The 20,614-nt window shown below is 45.7% G+C and overlaps 1 long non-coding RNA gene across 1 annotated transcript in view; it reads left to right on the forward strand.

Annotated features, from left to right (window-relative positions):
• Nucleotides 1-20,614, forward strand: part of LOC145414369 (uncharacterized) — a 471,209-nt gene that overhangs the window by 436,247 nt on the left and 14,348 nt on the right. The window contains exon 2 of the long non-coding RNA XR_013899878.1: nt 2,724-2,852. This is a non-coding gene — a long non-coding RNA (uncharacterized LOC145414369). The remainder of the gene's footprint in view (nt 1-2,723; nt 2,853-20,614) is intronic.

Consider the following 20,614-nt stretch of genomic DNA (forward strand, 5'->3'; position numbering starts at 1 on the left):
TTCATTCCCCGAACCGCATCCCTCTGGAACTCGCTTCCCCAGAGTTGTTTCCCTCCAAACTTCAACCCACAGGTGTTCAAGTCTGTTACAGATATTTTATGAACAGAGGACACCAGTAATCTGGTGTATGCATTATTTATTTTCATTTGTTTTTCCTTCCTCTGCTCTGTTAAAAAAAAAAAAAAAAAAAAATGCCATTACAAATAAATTACCTTCCCTGCAAGGTAAGAAGGAATGTTGCCTCCCTTACATTATTTTATAGATACTTTGATGGCAAATGCTCAGATGAAGTTGCGTCCATTATGCCACTACATGGGCATCTGGTAGTGCTCATGACTGGAATGTCACACAGCCATAATGCAGAACTTCTGCCCATCAGAATTCTATTATTCCCAGAACTGTATCTCTCTGGAGTTCCCTTCTCCAGAGTTGTCTCTCCCTCAATTTCAACCTACAGCTGTTCAAGTCATTGTCAGATTTTTTTTTTTTTTTTAATGAATGGAGGACGCCAATAATCTGGTGTATGGATTATTTTTTTATTCATTAGTTTTTCCGTCCTCTGTTCCATTATATATATATATATATATATATATATATATATATATATATATATATATATATATATATATATATATATATATATATATATATATATATATATATATATATATATATATATATATATATATATATATATATATATATATATATATATAAACAAGTAGATAGATAGAAAGACAAATAGATAGATATACGGAGAGAGAGAGAGAGAGAGAGAGAGAGAGAGAGAGAGAGAGAGAGATGGGCGTAATCAATTATTTGTAATCGATTACTTCGATTACTTCTAAAAAATGTAGTAATAGATTTTTTTTTATAACCGATTACTTGAAACGATTACTACAGAAGATGCACATTTACTTTTGATTTTATCAGAAAAATATTATTTTCTCTGAGATATAAAAGAAAACGTTATGTACGTTTTGACCGTTTTCTTTAATGCCACTGGGTGCAAGAGCACTACGCTAGTTGGTAAGGCACGAGCTGGAAAATGTAAACATCTTCCCTTGTGTTCTACAAAGTATTATTTGCCAGATAGTGAGTATATTGCTGGTCAATACCCCTAGACAGTTGCCATTAGACAGGAATGATAAAACAACTGCTATTTAGGTAGATTAGGATAAAACCACAATGCATCATCTACCGGCTGTGTGTGTGTGTGTGTGTGTGTGTGTGTGTGTGTGTGTGTGTGTGTGTGTGTAATAATGCATGCAAGTAATCAGTTCGCTTAATATCACACAGAAGTTTAATACAGAGAGAGGGGAGGCAGGGCAGGCGATACAAGGGGGTCAGGGGCTGCCTGCGCTTGTGGCCACAGAGCAGAGGGCAGAGAGGGAAAAGGGAAGGCACTCAACAGAGGGTAGAGAACAGACTACACTTCCTAGGAAATAAAACTGACTGGAATTAGCTGGAATAAGATACTTTTCCATAATATGTCGGTACTGGCTGTAAGAAATCATTGTAACCACTCACTAAATTAGGCTGATAATGGTTATACCCGTGAACTGGCTGTAAGAAATCATTGTAACCACTTACTAAATTAGGCTGATAATTGTTATACCTGTGAACTGGCTGTAAGAAATCATTGTAACCACTCACTAAATTAGGCTGATAATTGTTATACCTGTGAACTGGCTGTAAGAAATCATTGTAACCACTCACTAAATTTGTACGGGTATAGCTACTGACTCCTTACTGTGTCTATCAGTACTACTGGTAGATACAGTAAGGAGTGGGGCCTTGAAAAACAAACATATAAGCCCAGATTCCAGTAATCGGAATGGTAATCGATTACTAATCGATTATTTTCCCTAAAGTAATCAGCAATTGCGATTACAAAAAAAAATGGTTGTATTGCCCACCACTAAGAGAGAGAGAGAGAGAGAGAGAGAGAGAAATGGAGAAATGAATTCCCCGAGCAAGGCAACTAAGGCCATATAGCCCCACTGGGTTACAGGAGGGAGCTACCCCTCCCGGCAACGGTAGCCCCGGGCGAGGCTCGAACTTGCGAGAGAGAGAGAGAGAGAGAGAGAGAGAGAGAGAGAGAGAGAGAGAGAGAGAGAGAGAGAGAGAGAGCGCTTACAAATAAACAAGATCATGTGCACGGCACGTGTGTGGTTGCCCCCTCGTCCTCAAGAGAGGTCCTTCAGAACAAGTGTTCTTTGTTGTACTTGGAGCCGTGGTGTTCTATTTAGCTCGTGAGTCGACCCTTTGATGGGTTTTCCTGCTTCCAAGGTTCATGTGTACAGTAAGTGTGACAGTGAGAATTGAGAAATACATAAATACATATATTTATACATAGATACATCAGGAGGTAAGTATTGTAGTTAGCTAGGTAGACAGATACGGAGATTGTTCAGCCGACAAAGATATATGTTAGATACCTACATACATGCATACATACATGGACATATTTACACACATACATACCGGTATATAAATATATAATACAAAAAATAATGATAATAAATTTTATTATTATGATTAGTATTATCGGTAATAATAATAATAATAATAATAATAATAATAATAATAACAATAATTATTCTTATTCTTATTCTTATTATTACTATTACCATTATTATTGTTGTTGTTGTTGTTGTTCTTCTTCTTCTTATTATTATTATTATTATAAAATGATTGCTATGATTATTTTTATTAAACAGAATGCCTCAGATGGAGCAGGAATAGTGCGGACACTAATCTGCTGAGGGCATCACCTACCCACCTGAAGCAACGAAGGGAAAAGAAGGAAGTGAGAACGTAGAAGAAGGAAAAAAAAAATCGTGAAGCAGGTAGAGAAAATTGAACTGTTTACCTGTGAGTTGCAAGTGTATATGACGATTGTATGTGCTTTAAATCTTGGTCGTATATTTGATATAGTTAATGTTCAAAACTTGATAAACATCTGACAGGGATAACAATCAGTACAAACCTCTAAGCAACAACTAACGACAAACAAGAGTATAACAGAAACAACTGATAAACACCTCGGTACACTAGCGATCCAGAGAAAGTATCCAGGCCGTGTCGATGCCGTAGCCAGGAAACGAAGAATGGCCTGGTGTTCGGACACAGCTTCATACCCCCTCATCTCCCCCTCCTTCCTTCCATTATCAACTACCACCACCTCCCTTGATCGAGAGGTAGCTCACTCCTTTGCTTCGCGGTTTGTAGCACACACACACACACACACACACACACACACACACACAGAATGACTCAGTCCTGCAATAAATAACACCCGCTTTGTGTTCTAGGGCGTCAGTGCAATTAATGCAATTCAGTAGCAGAAATATCAGCTTCACGGGTGAGGCGTGTTCTACCCTAAGCTAAATAAAACTGACAGCCAGTAGCAGGAATAAAATAGCAGTTTACTTCATGAATGAACTATGGTGTTTGGAAAGTGTCTGTCTGTTATGCAGTAATTCTGCATATGTTTTACGTCTTCCTAATCAGGAGAATCGTATTTTCATTAAGCTAAATAAACTCATCTGGCAGTTACAATAATGCATTACCAATTGATATGAACTGATAATTCCAGTTAATGTGAAAGTAATATTTTGGAAATTGTCTGCCGCACTTTCATTCTGTTTATTCTACCTCTTTGTCTTTCGCGTCTTCATCTGTTGAAAGACTTCACTCTCGTTTATGCTCAATAAAATCGTCTGCCTTTAGCAGGAGTGAAATAGCAATCAATGTGAAATGATAACTGAGAAACCGTGTGCTTGTCTTTCCCTCTGTCCGTCTATCTCAGTGTCTATCACATCTTCCTCTACGGGAGGGGTCTGTTAGCACATAATCTGAATCATGCCATGTAGTGGACACAAAAATGAAATAAGTCAACATGAATCAATAATCCAGAGTGTCTCTATCAGTTTGTCTGTCTGTTTATCTTAATTTGGAGGTAATTTCCTTCCGAAGATGTATGTAATCGTCTGTCTTTAGCAAGAATAAAATAGCACACATCCCAAATCTCAATGGGCGTGTCTGTCTGCGTAATTCCTTTTCCTTGCCATAATAGTTTATACTGTACTCGTTTTCATCTTGGCTTACACAATGTGTTTGTTGATACTGAGAATAAAATAACAATGTTGACTTTCTCCAAGGCATATGCATGTCTTTCCGTCATTTCTTCCGTTTCCCTGTCCATCCCTCTGAAGATGACTTCTGTCCAGCCATGTGTTTCTTTGCCAGACAGAATTTCAAGCAAGTGTGAATGTTAAGCAAAACATTACAATATTTTACATACTCAGCCAATATAACGCTCATTCCTTTTTGCATTTCGCTCGTTTATTATGTTGCTGTGCAGTCGGAATTTTTTCATACGTATTGCACTCACGAGCACTAATTTCTGCTCAGGGATGCCCCTTCCCAAACCTGTATACCGAGGGTAGAGGGGAGGAGGGGACGAAAAGAGCTCCACCCGCCTCTTCCCCAGCTCCCAACCCTCCGCCATACCCCTCCCCAACGCAACCCCCACCCGCCATTCTTAACTGGCAGTTACATCTCAAGCTGACCTCATAGTTAACACTCTTGCTCACACTGCTAATACACAAACATAAAACTCTAGGGTATGTAAAAGCATATCATACTTATCTACCAACACGCTGCAGCAAAATATTAATGGTTATATAGTTAACAGTAAACCAAAACGTTAACAACGGCCATCCCAGGCCTAGTGCGTTAAGCGTACTGTTTGGAACACACACACACACACACACACACACACACACACACAGAGTGTGCACTGGTGCGTGCGTGAGTGTTGCATCTCTGAGTGTGCGTGTGCATGCATGAGTGTGCGCGCGGACATTCTTAACATTCAAGCTTCCTTGGAATTCTGTCTGACGGGGAATCATGTTGTTGAACAGATGTCATCGTCAGAGAAATAGACAGAAAAACTGACGGAAAGACCGTCATATGCCTTAAGAGTGATTAGTCAGTGTACTTGGTTTATTCTTAATATCAATAAACACATTTAGTAAACCAGGTTGAATATTAACTATTCCCACAAGGAAATGGAAAGACACAGACACACGCAATTTGAGATTAAGAATCATTGTTATTGTATTCTTGCTAAAGACAAACGATTACATTCATCTTCCGAAAGAAATCGCCTCCTAAATAAGACAGTCAGACAAACAGGAAGACACAGATTCTGGATTATCGATTCACGCTGACTTATTATATTATATTCTTAATTTCACCAGACGACATCATTCAAATTAAGTGATAACAGACCCCTCTTGTAGAGGAAAACATGATAGGCAATTGGGCAGACGGACAAGGTGATAGACAAACAGACAGTCTCTCAATCATTATTTCACATTGATTGCTATTTCACTTCTGCTAAAAACAGACGATTTTATTCAGTATAATGAGAAGAAACTCATTCTGAAGATGAAGACGGGAAAGACAGAGAAGCAGGTAAAATAAACAGAACGAAGGTGAGGCAGACAGTTTCCGAATTATCAGTTCACATTAACTGGAATTATCAGTTTACATTAATTGGTATTGCAATATTATTACTGCCAGATGATTTTATTCACCTGAAAATACGGCTTTCCCGGACAGGAATACTTAAAGCATATGAAGACATACCAACAAACAAACACTCTCCAAATAGTTCATTCATGAAGTAAACTGCTATTTTATTCTTGCTACTGGCTGATAGGTTTATTAGGTTTAGAACAGAACACGCCTCACCCGTTACAGAGATATTTTTACTTACTGAATTACATTAATTACACCCACGCTCTCGAAGAGAGAGTGGGTGTTATTATTTAACAGACTTCAGTCAAGCAAGTAATGACCTGTCTTCTTTCTTTACTTTATCACACATTTCTGTGTGTGTGTGTGTGTGTGTGTGTGTGTGTGTGTGTGTGTGTGTGTGTGTTTCTTACCGCGAAACAAAGGAGTGAGCTACCTCTAGATCAAGAGATCAAGGAAAGTGGTTGTAGTTGAGACTGGATGATGGAGGAAGGAGGAGGGGAGGGGGTTTAAAGCTGTGTCCGAACCCCAGACCATTCTTGGTTTCCTGCCCACGGCATCGACAAGGCCTGGATACTTCCTTTGGGTCGCGAGTGTACATAGGAGGGTACATACACATTTACATAAATACATACAGAAGAGGGTACATACACACGTACATACGTAAGTTGGTACATTCATACGCACTAATTCTTCCTCCGGGGTTATCCCTGCCTTCTCCCCTGTACCCTGGGGAGAGGGAAGAGTGGGATCGGAACCAGCTCTACCCCACCTTCAACCCCCAACTCCCCCCACCTTCATCCACCACTTGCCAGTTAGTGCTTAGCCACAAATTTTCTCATGTCCAGTAAATTATGGCTTAACTATTATCGCACACGCTGTCAACGGCCAAGATTTGGAATCTAACAATACTTTATTATTTAACTGCAGGCTTAAATTGAGCACAACATTCACAAACAATGTAATCCACATTATTGTGCCCTATACGACTCTGGGCTGTAGTGCTTGTTTTCTCCCTCCCCCCACCGTCTCTCTCTCTCTCTCTCTCTCTCTCTCTCTCTCTCTCGCCCGGGCTACCGTCGCCGGGTGGGGTAGCGTCCTTCTGTAACCCTGCGGGGCTATATGGCCTTAGTTGCCTAGCTCGGGGAATTCATTTCTCCATCTCTCTCTCTCTCTCTCTCTCTCTCTCTCTCTCTCTCTCTCTCTCTCTCTCTCTCTCTCTCTCTCTCTCTCAGTCCACACTGAGCCTTGGCGAGGTGCGGACGTCTCTGCCTGCCTCTCGTAGTCAGACCTCATTTTGGCATTCGAAGCAGAGAATGCAGGGGCTTCGGGAGGGGCCCCCTTACCACTACCTCCCATGCCTAATTCGTTGACGACCTCTGAACCGCTTATGGACACTTTTCTTGATGAACACTTACCAACTACATCAACTATGCCTACAGACTACCATACTACACCCGCCGTCGCTGTCTCAGTTGCTCCCCCTGTATCCAACCCTTCCAACATTGCCACTCTACAACCTTACGAACCCTTCTCTGCCTCGACACCGAGCTCCTCTGTTTCAAATCTCCACCACTCAAAGTCCACTGCTACTGTTTTTTCCTCACGCATTCGTCCTTCCATTTTATCTAAAACCAGTCATTCATTTTCATCTTCGTTATTTGACCCCCAGAACTGGACCAAATATTTCACCATTCCCCCTCATGCTCCTCTAGCCTCAGATGATTTGGAGTTCCATCTACTTTTACTCCGTCATGTTGGGAAGGATGTGACATTTCGTTCCCTACGTGATGGGTCTCGCATAGTTACTGTTCAGAATAAAGCCCAGGCTGATGCCATGACTACCTTATTAGATAACACTGGTGCTCCCATTCCAGCTTCCAGGGATTAACGCCTAAATTCTGTTGTTGGTACTGTCGCTGTTCCCTCATATGTACGATTAGGTGACAGGGAATTTTCTGACTGTTCGTCATATATCCAAGCTGCCCTTCAGGAGTTGGGGCATGATGTTCAGTCTGTCCTATGTTACACCATTCCACCGAGAGGAAACCATACACGTCCAGTTAATATAGCTAAGGTCACGTTTGATTCACGATCTCTCCCTATGTGATTATTGGTGGCATTAAGTTATCAGTGAGAGAGTATATTGATTCTCCTCGACAGTGCCTATCATGTTGGCGCTATGGCCATCCCAGTAAGTGGTGTCGCTCTGTGGCTGTGTGCCCCTTTACTTTATTATATTTTCCTCTCCTCTAGAGAGGACCGGGCCCTTGTTTGGCCCAGTCAGTGATATGTGGCTTAACACTAGGGGTGATTGAATAACCTACTTTGGGGGGGGTGCACACTGCACAACATTAGAGAGGATGTTAAAGGGTGTAGTTGCGACAACACAGGCTGCTGCATTACATAGTGAAAAGTATGAGTGGGCAATGGGTAGATGGCGAGGTATGTCGGGATAAGGATATGGGTTGGCAACTCGAAAGCGTGCCGTGGCTGGGCACCGTAGGAGGTAGTGCAGGAGGGGGAACGGCGTATTGGAGTTGCAGTGTGCACAAGTAGAGGTAGGTTCATCTCCACTTCCCACGATCTGGCTACGACACTTGTAGCCCAGGCGCAGGCGACGAATACCTTGAAGAATATTGTTGGGGATGAATCTTGGTATTGAAAGAGGCTCATATTGGGTTGCCATAGCAAACCAAGTGGCAGAAGAGCCTTGGAGGACATAGGATTCATGGTCGTCTCGGTTGAGAATAGGACATGTAGCACGTAAAGCCTGCTTTAGTCGAGAGAGGCTGACCAAGGTGGTAACGTCAACCTGAGGATGCTCCGTGGTGAATCTTGCAGCAGCGTCTGCTTTCTCGTTCCCTGTTAAGCCAACATGACTGGGGATCCAGTGAAGAGTGATGGAGCGGTTGCCACTGCTAAGCTGTTGGGCTGTGTTGAGAATGTCGGTTATCAGCCGTACATTGTCAGAGTGATAAGGCTGTAGGAGTGTTTGAAGTGCCGATGGGGAGTCTGTGTGGATGATAACTTTCGGAGCCGACATAGCAACCTGCGCATCCCTAAGGACTTCAGCGATGGCAATTAGCTCAGTCTGTAGCATTGAGGAGCCATCAGTGACTCGAACACCAAAGGTCCGATCACCACATATGAATGCAGCTCCGGCTTTGGACGCGATGACTGAGCCATCCGTATAATAAGAAACTGAGTCAGGGGTGTTGAGTGAATGAAATCATTGAAGGCCCTCTTGGCGCAGCTGCTGTATAGGGGTATGTGCTTTAGGAGAGGAAGGACTGATGACAAACTTGAATAATGAGGACCATGGTGGTGGTTGCTGGAAAGAGGGAAGAGGCACATCAGGGGCTTGTTGCATAAAGTAAGCCACATTGAGTGTGTGGATGGCCTGTGCCACACTGTGAGTCCAGCTGCGAGTGAGGAGGTCAGGGTGCAGATTCACTGCGGCTACTATTTTGGGTAAAAGTGGGAGTGGAGACCCATTGTGGGCCAGTTTAGCAGCAAGCCCTGCAACTCTTGCCTGAATACGGTGGTTCAGGGACTCCATATTGCATTCAAGGCGAAGATTGCAAAGGCGAGTCCACATTGGGAAGACAGTCATTATTCGTAGAGCCTCATTTTGAATAACCTCAAGCCTACTAAGCAGCGATGTTCCTAACATTGGTAGAACAGGGGCGCTATAATCAATGAGAGAGTGGATAGCCTGTATATAAAACAAGCGAAGGACACGGTAGGTTGCTCCTCCGCCCTTCCCTGCAAGAGCTCGGAGGGCACTGAGCCGTAGTTTGGTTCGCTCTCTCAGGTAGGTTACTTCGGTCTGGAATGTGAGCTTGGAATCGAGCCATACTCCTAGGTACTGATGAGTGGTGACGTATTGAATTGGTGTGGTACCAAGATAGAGTTGCTCTGTGGGGATGGCAATACCAAACGGTAAGGCTTTTGTTTTATTTTCATTTATTTTGAAGCCAAGTTCTGCACACTCGTGGTATAGACGAGACAGGGCTCTTTGGGCTTTGAAATAGTATGGCCCACCATGGACGACAATAGCTAGGTCGTCAGCGTAACAGAGGAGGCGTACACCGGTGCCAAGGTCTACATGTAAGAGGCATTCAACAAGTGTGTTAAATAGGGTCAGGCTGATGACACTGCCCTGAGGAGTGCCGTTGATGTGCCTGTGTGTGGAGGAGACATGCCCTGAAAACGTACCACTGCCTGGCGATCAGTAAAAAAGTTAGCAAGCCAGCAAAGCAGCCGCCCACGGACACCCTTGTTGGCTAGAGCAGTGAGAATTGCCTCTGGGCACGCAAGTTCAAAGGCTTTCTCCAAATCTATAAATATGGCTAGCCCTTTGCCCCTTTGCAGTTCTGTCATGAGCGTGCCAAGGCATTCTGCTGCCCCCTTGCCCCTGGTGAAGGCAAAGAGGTGGCTATGGGGAGAGTCTGTACACCACTGTAATCATTGCAGAACCATCCTTTCAGCAGTTTTGTAGAGGCAACTGAGAAGAGAGATGGGTCTGTAGGCACCGGGATCTTTTGGTTTTGGAATGAGTTGGATTACTGCCAGTTTCCACTGAGTAGGGAGGGTACCCAGTTCCCATGAGTGGTTTATCAAAGCAAGGAAGGCATCCCTGGTCATTGTCCCAGTGTGTGCTAGCAAGGAGTAGGTGATTCCATCTAGTCCAGGGGCGGTGTCTGTGCTGGATTTGAGGGCCTTTTCAAGCTCCTGAATGGTAAAGGGCTGGTCAGTATCGGCAGGGTGCTCTTGTGCAGCGAGAATGATCGATGTACGATCATGTTGTAAAGCTGCTTGGTGAAGACTAGTGGCAGCTTGAAGCTGATCCGGGGAAGTGCATTGAGCGAACAGTGTAGCTAATCGCTCGGCCTCTCCTTGAGGGTCACGGTGAAAGGGAGGGCGGGCTGGAGAGGGGTTAGAGACAGCTTTCAGATGTTTCCAAAGTTGTCCCAGCCTTGTGTTTGCCCCGAGAGATCGATACCATTCAAGCCATTTCTTTTCTTTAATCTTATTTTTCTCATCGATGGTATGGCCTATAACAGCTCGAAGATAATGGAGACTGGCAGGAGTTGGGTGAGCTCTGTATATTTTCTTTGCCCTGTTTAAGCGGCGATTGAGTTCCTGCACCCGACCACAGTAGAACCATCGACCCCTATGAAATCTCCTGTTAGCAGATGATTTTGGGGTGGCTGCTTCAGCTGCAGCCTGAAAGGCTGTGGATATTTGCCACTCATGGACATCGATATCAGGGGAGGGGGCTGAAGAGCTCAGTAATTGGTCCAGTGTAGTCATAAATAGGTCCCAGTTGGCCTGTTTGGTGTTCCACCGTGAGGGGGGACTTGCAGGTCCAGGAATCTTGGCTAGATCAATCAAGCAGAGGATGGCGTGATGGTCAGATAGAAGATTGGGGTGTATCATCCACTGCATTAAGGATGCCAGGTGAGACGAGGTGAAGGTAAGGTCTAGCCTACCTCCTTGTAAATGAGTGGGGACATGCGTGTCATTTAGGAGGAATAAGTCGGGCACCCCCTCGATGAGCTCAGCAATATGGCGTCCAGCAGGATTTGTGGCTCCAGGGGAGCCGAGACATGGATGGTGAGCATTGAGATCCCCACCAATCAGTGTAGGTCCAGCAGAGGCTTGAGTAAAAAGTTTCGCTAAGTCTAATTCTGCCGAATGGCTGCGGTATAAATTAAAGATCTTAAGAGTGCAGGTAGCTAGGGTGACAGAAACCCCCTGCATTTCGATTCCGTCTCCACAATGGGGGGGCGATTGGATGACTGACACGGGGATGTGGCTTCTAACTAGTATTGCACACCCACGGGGGCACCGCGAGCATGTGGCAGAAGGAAAGTGTTAAAGCCCCTTATGTGCAAGGAGCGGTTGGCAGGGATTAGAGTTTCCTGAAGGAGGAATATGTCGACTCGATCTTGGTGAGCAACCTCCTCAAGAAGGGCACATTTATGTTGAGCACCACGGATATTCCATTGAATGATCCCGAGACCATAGGAGGACTCGTGCTGAAGAGATGTCGAGGATGGTGCTGTTTGTGGGGCAGATGATTGAGAGGCATTGAGTGAGGAGAGTCTCAGCCATCCATGGTTGGCACATCCTGGGACGGTAGAGGAGACCGAGAGCGTTGCCGGGGTAATCCTCTGGGGGGAGGCCGATGGGAACCGCCGTTTCTGACTGGTGGACCTGTGACAACGCCTGGGATCCCTGGATTGTCTGTGGAGGTGCGGTTGAGCTGGCAGTGGCAGATGTTGAGGAGAGTTTGGAGACTCTGCTGCTGGTGGAGTGGAGATTGGGGAGTGGATGCATACCTCTGCTGATGCGCTCTCCTGGACAAGTGGAGGAACGTCGTGAGTGCTGGCCAGTGTGGATGGGGCTAGAAATGGGTCCTTCATCCATTCGTCGACCAGACGATCGACGAATGGGCCAAGTGGTGTGGGGTCGAGAGTGCAGCCCAGTTGTGCTCCTATTGTGGCCATGATGGCCCTCCCCAGTTCCCGTCCAAGCATGCACAGGGCATCCCGATCGACGGCGACCTTCCCTGGTGGCAGAATGGGGGCTGGCTGAATGGTTGATGGTGCTGGCACTGACTCTGTCTGCGTTACAGAGTCGTGCATCATTTGTCTGGGCAATGGCTGAGACTGGTGGGGGGTTACAGGTTGAGTACTGGCTGTAGATGGAGTGGTCGGTTGATGAAGAGGCACTGTAGGTGTCTTGGCTGTGCTTGGCAGGGGAGGGAATTCCTCTTGTGTGAAGGTTGGGCGGGTGTTGGAGTTGCTGCGAGACTTGCGGAGATCTCGACCCCATATAAACGTGCCTGGTGGTGCAGGGGAAGCGAACTCCTTCTCTCGCACCCACCTTTGTTGCCACGCGATCCCTCTCTCCACCCTCTCTTTTCGGGCTGGGCACGACTTCTTCCATGCGTGGTGGGAACCTACACAGTTGGGGGATTTCGGTGTTACTGGTTCCCCAGCCTTGAACTAGTCGAGGCACTGCTGGGTGTTGTGTTTGCCGCTGCACATAGCACAAGTTGGAGGGCTACTGCAGTTGTTCTAGTGGTGGCCGAAGCGCTGGCACTTGAAGCAGCGGAGAGGTTCCGGGGAATAAGGGCGGAGGAAGTATGTGCCGAAGTTGCCCAGCTGGAGCTTTTGTGGGACGATGCCTCTCAGTGTTACCACAACCTGCCTTGTTGGTTCCCCCTTTGCCAGACAACGTGCTGCTTCTTCCACCTGAGGGTGTCGGAGGATGGGTGTCAGTGGGTAGTACAGTGGGTACCCCATAAGGGTTACCTTCCGGGTGGTGAGGTTGGGGTCTATTTCCTGGATATTGATCATATTCCCTGCAGCTGAGGTGATTGTTCGCAGTGCCTGTACTGTGGTGTCGTCTTGAGGGATTAGAATTGTCGCTTGGTCCCATCTCTCGCGAATGGTGAATGTAAGGTTGGGGTGTTCTTCCTCCAATGCCATCACGATCTCGTAGGTCGATGGAAACGAGTCGTGAGGTGGAAGAAGGAAGGCTGGGTGTTTGGAGACTGGGGAGGCCTGAGACCTGACTGACACAGCCGGTGCCCGAACTTTGGAGGATTTCCGTGCAGGAAGGAGTGGTCAGCTGGTAACGGAGGGGTTTCCGTTTCCCTGCATAGCAGAGGGTCGGGAGAGAGTGGTAGCATCAGTTGAGGAGGACTTGGCAGGGGTGTTGGTGCGTGTCCTCCTGGAGACGACTGTAAAGCCGTCAATATCTCCTTCAGCTGCAGCTGATGATGGAGCAGTTGCGGTGTCTGGTGCAACAGGAGGGTGAGCTGCCTTATCTGCAGCAGCAGAAGAGGCCTTGCTGCTGGCGGTGTTAGGAGGAGGAGGAGCCGAAACTTCCTCGTCCATCGCCTCATGAACATGTGCAACCTTGGTTGCACGTGCTACGGTGGAAGGGGGAGATGAGGCTGCAGCTCGTGCACTGGGAGGTCCTGGGGATGAGGCAGAAGCCTCGCCAGCTGTTGACGAGTGAGAGCTAGCGTCAGATAGGCGCTGCTCTCGCTTCGCACCCGGCTGTGAAGCAGGACCTGAAGGCCTCTGCTTACAAGGCTGGGTAGAAGGGGGTGGGCAAAAGGCCTCGCCAGACATCGACGAGCGAGAGCTGCCGTCAGAAAGACAGCGCTCTCGCTTCGCACCTGACACAACAGCAGGGCGGGAAGACCTCTGCTTGGGAGGCGAGCGTACTGGCCCTGTAGGCCTGGGGGTCTGGGTCCCCTTCATAGTCCCTGGGACTGAGAACCAGACACTTACTGACACCACTCACACTGTCACACAGTCCGACACACTGACACTCACTCACAAACAATAAACAAGAAAAAAACCGGCAAGGTCCCTACAGTGACAGGCTGCCTATGCTCCCTGCCCTCTAAAGGGCAACGTAGGAGGCCCCGCCACTGCCCCTTTCGGGTCTTCCCTACTCTATCAGAGCCGCTCTCTGCGCTTCCTATAACCAGCCTCTAATGGGCCCCCCTCATGGAAGTGCCCTAACAACACCCCTTCAGGGTTCGGCTTCGTACCACGCAGAGAGACACTAACGGCGGCCGGGAAAAAAAAAAAACAAGCACAAACTCACACACACACACACACACACACACACACACACACACACACACTCTCAGTCACACCCAGGCAATCTGAGACAGAGTCCCAGAAAAACCTAGAAAAACTTTCAAAAATCTTCCTCAGTACCAGAGACTAAGTCCCCAAACTGGCAAAAGTGAGTAAACTGGACGAAATTCTTCAAGAGTAAATCGAACAGTCGAAATCTCGAGACAGAACGGCCAGACCTCCACACCCGACAACGTCTGAGCTAGGAGTGCTGTTTGCCCCAGGTGTGCTCAGCCTGATCATGCCGAAGCAGACTGCCCTGCTGCTGCATGTCGTTGTCCCAATAGTGGAGGTGGCCATCCCACCTACATACGTTCTTGTCCCACATACCTATTTGAGTGTGAGGTTTCTTGTACTCGTGCCCGTGATCCAATGTCACTTAGGGAGGCCCGCCAGATTGTCCGAAGTATGGGATTTGATGATTGTTCCACGTATGCAGGCCATATCCGTTGGTCGGTCAGGACCCCTACTTGCTCCTCGACCCCTGCTCCTAGTACAGCTTCACATGTACCAGTATTGACTTTCTCTGTTGCCACAACTGTCCCCTCGACCCCTTCGCCCGTTGCCCAGAATTGTCCATCTTCTACCTCACTGACTTTGTCTACAGATGGCCAATTGCCTATGGCCACCAACGGAGTTCACGCTCAGCCTGCCACGTTCAGTCGATCCTTGTTTGTTCCACCGAAACAATCTCTCCGCCCTCCCCGTCATGTCCCCCCTTCCCCTGCTTCATACTCCCCAGCCTTCCAACCACCGTTCTGGTACTACTCGAATCCCTCATTTTCACCCTACCTCATCCTCGTCCTTTGCCCTTTGCTTGCGGCCTGGTTTTTCCCGGACAACAACACCTCCCTCTCTAAACAGTCTGAAACAGCAGTGTTCGCCGCCTGCGTGTGTTTCTCGACCCACCAAGTCTAGTATGGGGATATCATCTGTCAGTAGTACTACTCAAAATTTGTCTCCCCTCAACACCAGTTGTTTTGGGGTGTTCTCCACGGGTCATGCAGACATGTGTGGAGGTACATCCAGTGCCAGATCCCCTACCAACTACTCCTGTTCCTCCCTCCCCTAATCTGTCGATAACTCTCTCCCTTTCTGTTGTTCCCAATGACGCTCCTCCAGTCATTTTGCCTTCCCCCACTTCTGTTCCTTCCCCCATACTATCCTGTCGCGAATTGTGATTGCCCCTCCCTGGTTATTGTGTTCCACAATTAGTTTCTGATGTCCTTGGTTTTACCTTTTATATTTGTTTTATTGGATTTTATTTTCTTTTATCTGTTAGTATTATGGCTTCCGTACTTCAGTGGAACATTCGAAGTTTTAATATGAATCGCTTTGAAGTTAGATGCCTCATTGCCAAGTATTGCCCATTGGTTGTGTGTCTCCAAGAAACCCGTCTTTCCATTCCCCCTGCTCAAATCCCAGGTTATGTTTTCATTAGTACACCTTCTTCAATTTCTGAATCATCGATCCTCATTCACAGTACAGTCCCCCATGAACCTTCTTCAGTTTCTTCGTCACTTCAATGCACTATAGTGAGGGTTTTCTTCCATCGCTGGATTACTATTATTTCACTCTATTTGTCACTTTCCTTCCCCATAGATTTCCCCGAGCTTTCACGTCTTTTATCACTTGTGCCTCCGCCTATATTGCTACTGGGCGACTTCAATTGCAGGCATCCCTTATGGGGTGATAATGCCACTTCTACTAGAGGCCGCCTACTTGATTTTTTTCTGTCTAATCACGATTTCCACATTCTTAATTCTGGCTCATTTACACATCATGATCCTTGCACTCATGCAATTTCTTGTCTTGATATTTCTCTTTGCTCACCATCTGTCTTTAGATTTTACCTGGTCTGTACTGGATACCTGTTTGGTTAGCGATCACTTTCCCATTTTACTCACTAGTTCATCCTATTCACCTGTTCTTCGTCCCCCACGCTGGCGTTTTGACCGTGCAAAATGAGATGAGTTCTCTTCATTTTTCCACTCACTTTTAGTCCCCTCTTCCGCCCCAAGCGTGAATGATATAGTTGCCTATTTTACTGAATTGGTGCTGGCCGCCTCATTGGAATCCATTCCCCAGACTACACGCCCCTTTGCGTCCAAATGCGTTCCATGGTGGTCCCCTGATTGTACTAGAGGCCTTCGGATCAAAAAGGCTCAATGGAGAACGTACCAACGAAGAATGCATACTTCAGGCCGCCAATCTGCCTTCCTTCCATTTAAACGAGTTGGTGCCATTTTGTGTAGGACAATAAAGGCTGCCAGAAAGGCAAGTTGGTCGTCTTATGTGTCCAATCTCACGTCTTCCACGCCTGTTACTGTCCTGTGGAATCATATTCAGAAAATTTCAGGCAAATACTCTCCCCCACCAGCTCCAGTACTTCATGTCGATGGTGAGTCTGTTGCTGATCCTTCTAGGGTTGCAAATATACTGGGAGACCATTTCAGTGAGATCAGCAAGGGAGTCCATCTCTCTTGGGAGTTCCATCACTATAAACACGAGGTTGAACGTACCCCAGTGCGTTTTACTCTATCATCTGCGGAGTCATATAATGTCCCATTTTCTATGTCCGAGCTTCTGTCTGGGATCCAGTCTTGTGGCAACACTTGTGAGGGACCCGATGGTATTCATTACCAAATGATAAAACACCTACCCCAACCAGCATTATCCTTTCTCCTGTCACTTTATAATACGATCTGGACAGATGGTGAGTTCCCTGACGCCTGGTGCACGGCATATTTGCTTCCCTTTTTAAAACCTGGTAGGACCGGTCATTCTCCACAGGATTACAGACCTATTGATCTTGTCAGCTGCTTTGGTAAGTTACTGGAACGGATGGTCAATACTCGTTTGATGTGGTATCTAGAATCTAAGAATCTCCTTTCCGATTTTCAATATGGGTTTCGTAAGGGGTGTAGTACTTTAGATCCCTTAGTGAAACTAGAGTCTTATATCCGTCAGGCTTTTCGTTGTAAGCAATCAGTTCTTGGTGTCTTTTTTGATCTTGAGAAAGCATACGACACTTCGTGGAAGCATCATATTCTCTGTACTTTAGTCCATTTTGGAGTAGTCGGTAATATGGGTGTTTTTCTCGACAATTTTTTGAAAGCTCGAACCTTTCGGGTACGTGTTTCTGGCAGTTTATCGGCCACCTTTCCACAGGTGGAGGGCGTTCCACAGGGGTGTGTTCTGAGTACGACTTTGTTCCTTGTTGCAATAAAAGGTATTGTCTCTTCTCTTCCTCCTAGAGTCCATGCTTCCCTATATGTAGATGATTTAGCAATTTACCTTGCTGATGCTGACCCTTCTCGTCTTGGTCAATGTATGCAGTCAGCTGTGAGTGTTGTGTCGACTTGGGCAACTTCTCATGGATTCCGCTTTTCGCCATCTAAATCACGAGCTATGATGTTTTCCAGACGGCGTGTTATTCCACAGCCATCACTATATCTATATGACACCCTTCTTCCATATCATCCTACTACTACATTCTTGGGTTTGTCTTTTGACTCTCGGTTGACTTGGTTTTCACATATAGCTACCGTGAAAACATTTGCCTTTCGACGACTTCAACTCCTACGGACACTGAGCCATCTCAGCTGGGGCTCTGATCGCACTCTACTCCTACGTTTACATATCGCCGTAGTTATTTCTGTTCTTGATTATGGTTGTCAAGTCTATGCCTCTGCATCCCCTGCCACTCTTCGCAGGTTGGATGCAATCCATCAAGAAGGCATTCGTCTTGCTTTAGGGGCATTCCGTTCCATTCCTGTTCAGAGCTTGTATGCTGAGTCTGGTTTGCCCTCCTTATCGCATCGTCATGATGAACTGACCCTTCGTTATTATTACAGACTTAATCAACATTCCTCGTCCAGTTTTCTTTCTACATCCATTCCATCCAATCCATCCCGGACACCTTTCTACCAACGGTACTCCTTTCTACATAGAGTGGATGATTTGTCCCGCTCTTTATCTCTTCCTTCTCCTCGCGTTTTTCCATATCACCTTCGTTCCTTTCCTCCGTGGCTTATTCCACCCCCAAGTAAATGTTCCTCTGTTCTCCCTGCAGCTAAATCCTCTCCCTCCCCATCTCACCTACGATCTCTCTTTTATCACCATTTGTCTTGTCATTCGTCAGCCACACCCATTTATACAGGCGGCTCGAAGTCCTCTGGTGGCACAAGTTTTGCAGTTTTGTTTCCCAATAGTTCATATCAATCCCGTCTCCCTGATGTTGCTAGTATTTTCAGTGCAGAATTATTTGCTCTTTTGATTGCTGTTCGATATATTTTTTCTTAACAGATCTCATCTTTTGTTATATTCACGGACTCCCTTAGTGCCCTTTTTAGCCTCCAGACCATTCCCTCAGCCAACCAACTTGTTCTTAAATTTCAGGAGTGGTTGTACAGGATTGCTACCAGGAAGAAAGTAGTCACCTTTTGTTGGGTTCCGAGCCATGTTGGTATTGCAGGAAATGAGCAGGTGGATTTTTTGGCCAGGTCAGCAGCGTCTAACACATTATCCTCCAGCTGTCTCCCAGTAGGTAACTTTTTTCCATCTCTCTCTTTGTCGCTTAAGCGTCGATGGCAATTGGAGTGGTCCCATGTTACTAATAATAAGCTGAGTTCCATTAAGCCCACTGTTTCGCCTTGGTCATTTTCCTCCCATCCTAACAGACGGTGGGAGACAGCGTCAGCACGTTTGCGTTTAGGCCATACCCGTCTTACACATGGCTATTTGATGGCTGGTGGAGTACCTCCTCTTTGCTCCTACTGTCAGGTTCTACTTACTGTAGAGCAGGGGTTCCCAACCTTTATTTACCCATTACCCCATTTTCCACACCTCCCTTCACTCATTACCCCTCATTGCTTATGTTTCCACAATTGCATTTTAGCTGCTTAACATTTTGATGCCTAGATTTTAGTTTGAATGTAGGACTTAATTAAAGGTTAGGCTAAAACCAAGAGAGTTATTGCAAGGAGTAATTTATTTTTATTATTAACACTGATACCAAATAAACATGACTTTAAACATTCATCTCTGAATTTTAGTATAGGTCTGAAAGTCTATCATAACTGGTATGATTTTTAGATTTTTTTTTTTTTGTTACCTCCCCCATTAACCTTCACAAAAGACCAAATTACCCCACTTGGGGTAATTTACCCCAGGTTGGGAACCCCTGCTGTAGAGCATCTCCTTCTGGACTGACATCGATACTCTGCTGAGCGTCACCGTGCTTTCCCTTTCCTTGGTAACTTACGCCATCCACATTCATTTGCTGATCTTCTAGGTGAATCCACCCACGTTTCGGTTGCCACTCTCATATCCTTTTTGTCACGTATCCGTATGCTTTCCTCCATATGATTGCTTTACCTGACCGATATCAATGATTTCTTCTTTAGTGCCATATGGCCTTTGCTGCCTGGCACTAGTTTTCCTATTCAATCAATCTCTCTCTCTCTCTCTTTGTTACTTTCACTTTTTCTTTCCTGACGGAGGAGTTATGAGGAAAAGATGTGCAAGAAATGAGTAAATTGATTGAAGGGAAAATAATACAAGGAATAAACTCACTTGTACCCGATTGTAGAAATGATAAAAGAAAGAAGGAAAAATAGCTATGGTTCTACAAGCATGCCAAAGGAGCAGCCAGGAAAAACCACTTTGCTTGGAAACATTACCAAAAAGTCAAATCTAAACTGAATTACAAAGAATATATTAAGGAAAGGAATACATACACAGAGGTTCTGAGGAATCTGTTTCAGGAAGTGAAAAGAAATTCAAAAGAGCTGTATGAATACGTAAACAGTAGTAAAAGAATCACAGACCACGTAAGAAGAGTAACAAAACGTGAAAGCACAGAAACGACTAGTAACAAGGATATAACAAATGAGCTGAGTTTCTTAAATCAGTTTTTACTCAAGAGGATGACCAAACTGAAATAATGCTAAATGATTTCATTTGTCTAAATTATTGCAATGAAGTACAGGATGCCTTTGACTCCAGTGACAGAGAACGTGAAGAAGAATTAACAGCTACCTGTGCTGAAAAGTCTCTAGTGAAAAGCAAACTTCATCATCATCATTCGAACCTCCTTTCCCACCCTAGGGCAGGGTGAGGAGTAACAATGTCCAGACAGCCCAAATCTGCCCAATCCAATGGGCAACGCTTCCATTCACTCACTGTTCAAGCTCCCGGAAGCCTGGCTCTCTGATACGCCAAAAACATTCATCATGTTCTGTAGCTTCACATAAACGTATCCGATAGAGTCAGTCTGGACGCTGTCACGTTCAAAAGGGGTGCCTGATCATGCGTTCTCCTCACAGTATTCATCCAACCAGCTCGACCTTTTGTCAGTCCCTTAGCCTCACCGACTGTCTCTCTTC

Source organism: Coenobita brevimanus, chromosome 99, assembly GCF_032717465.1.
Source record: "Coenobita brevimanus isolate Jiangsu-jjx chromosome 99, ASM3271746v2, whole genome shotgun sequence".
Classification (NCBI taxonomy): Eukaryota; Metazoa; Arthropoda; class Malacostraca; order Decapoda; family Coenobitidae; genus Coenobita; species Coenobita brevimanus.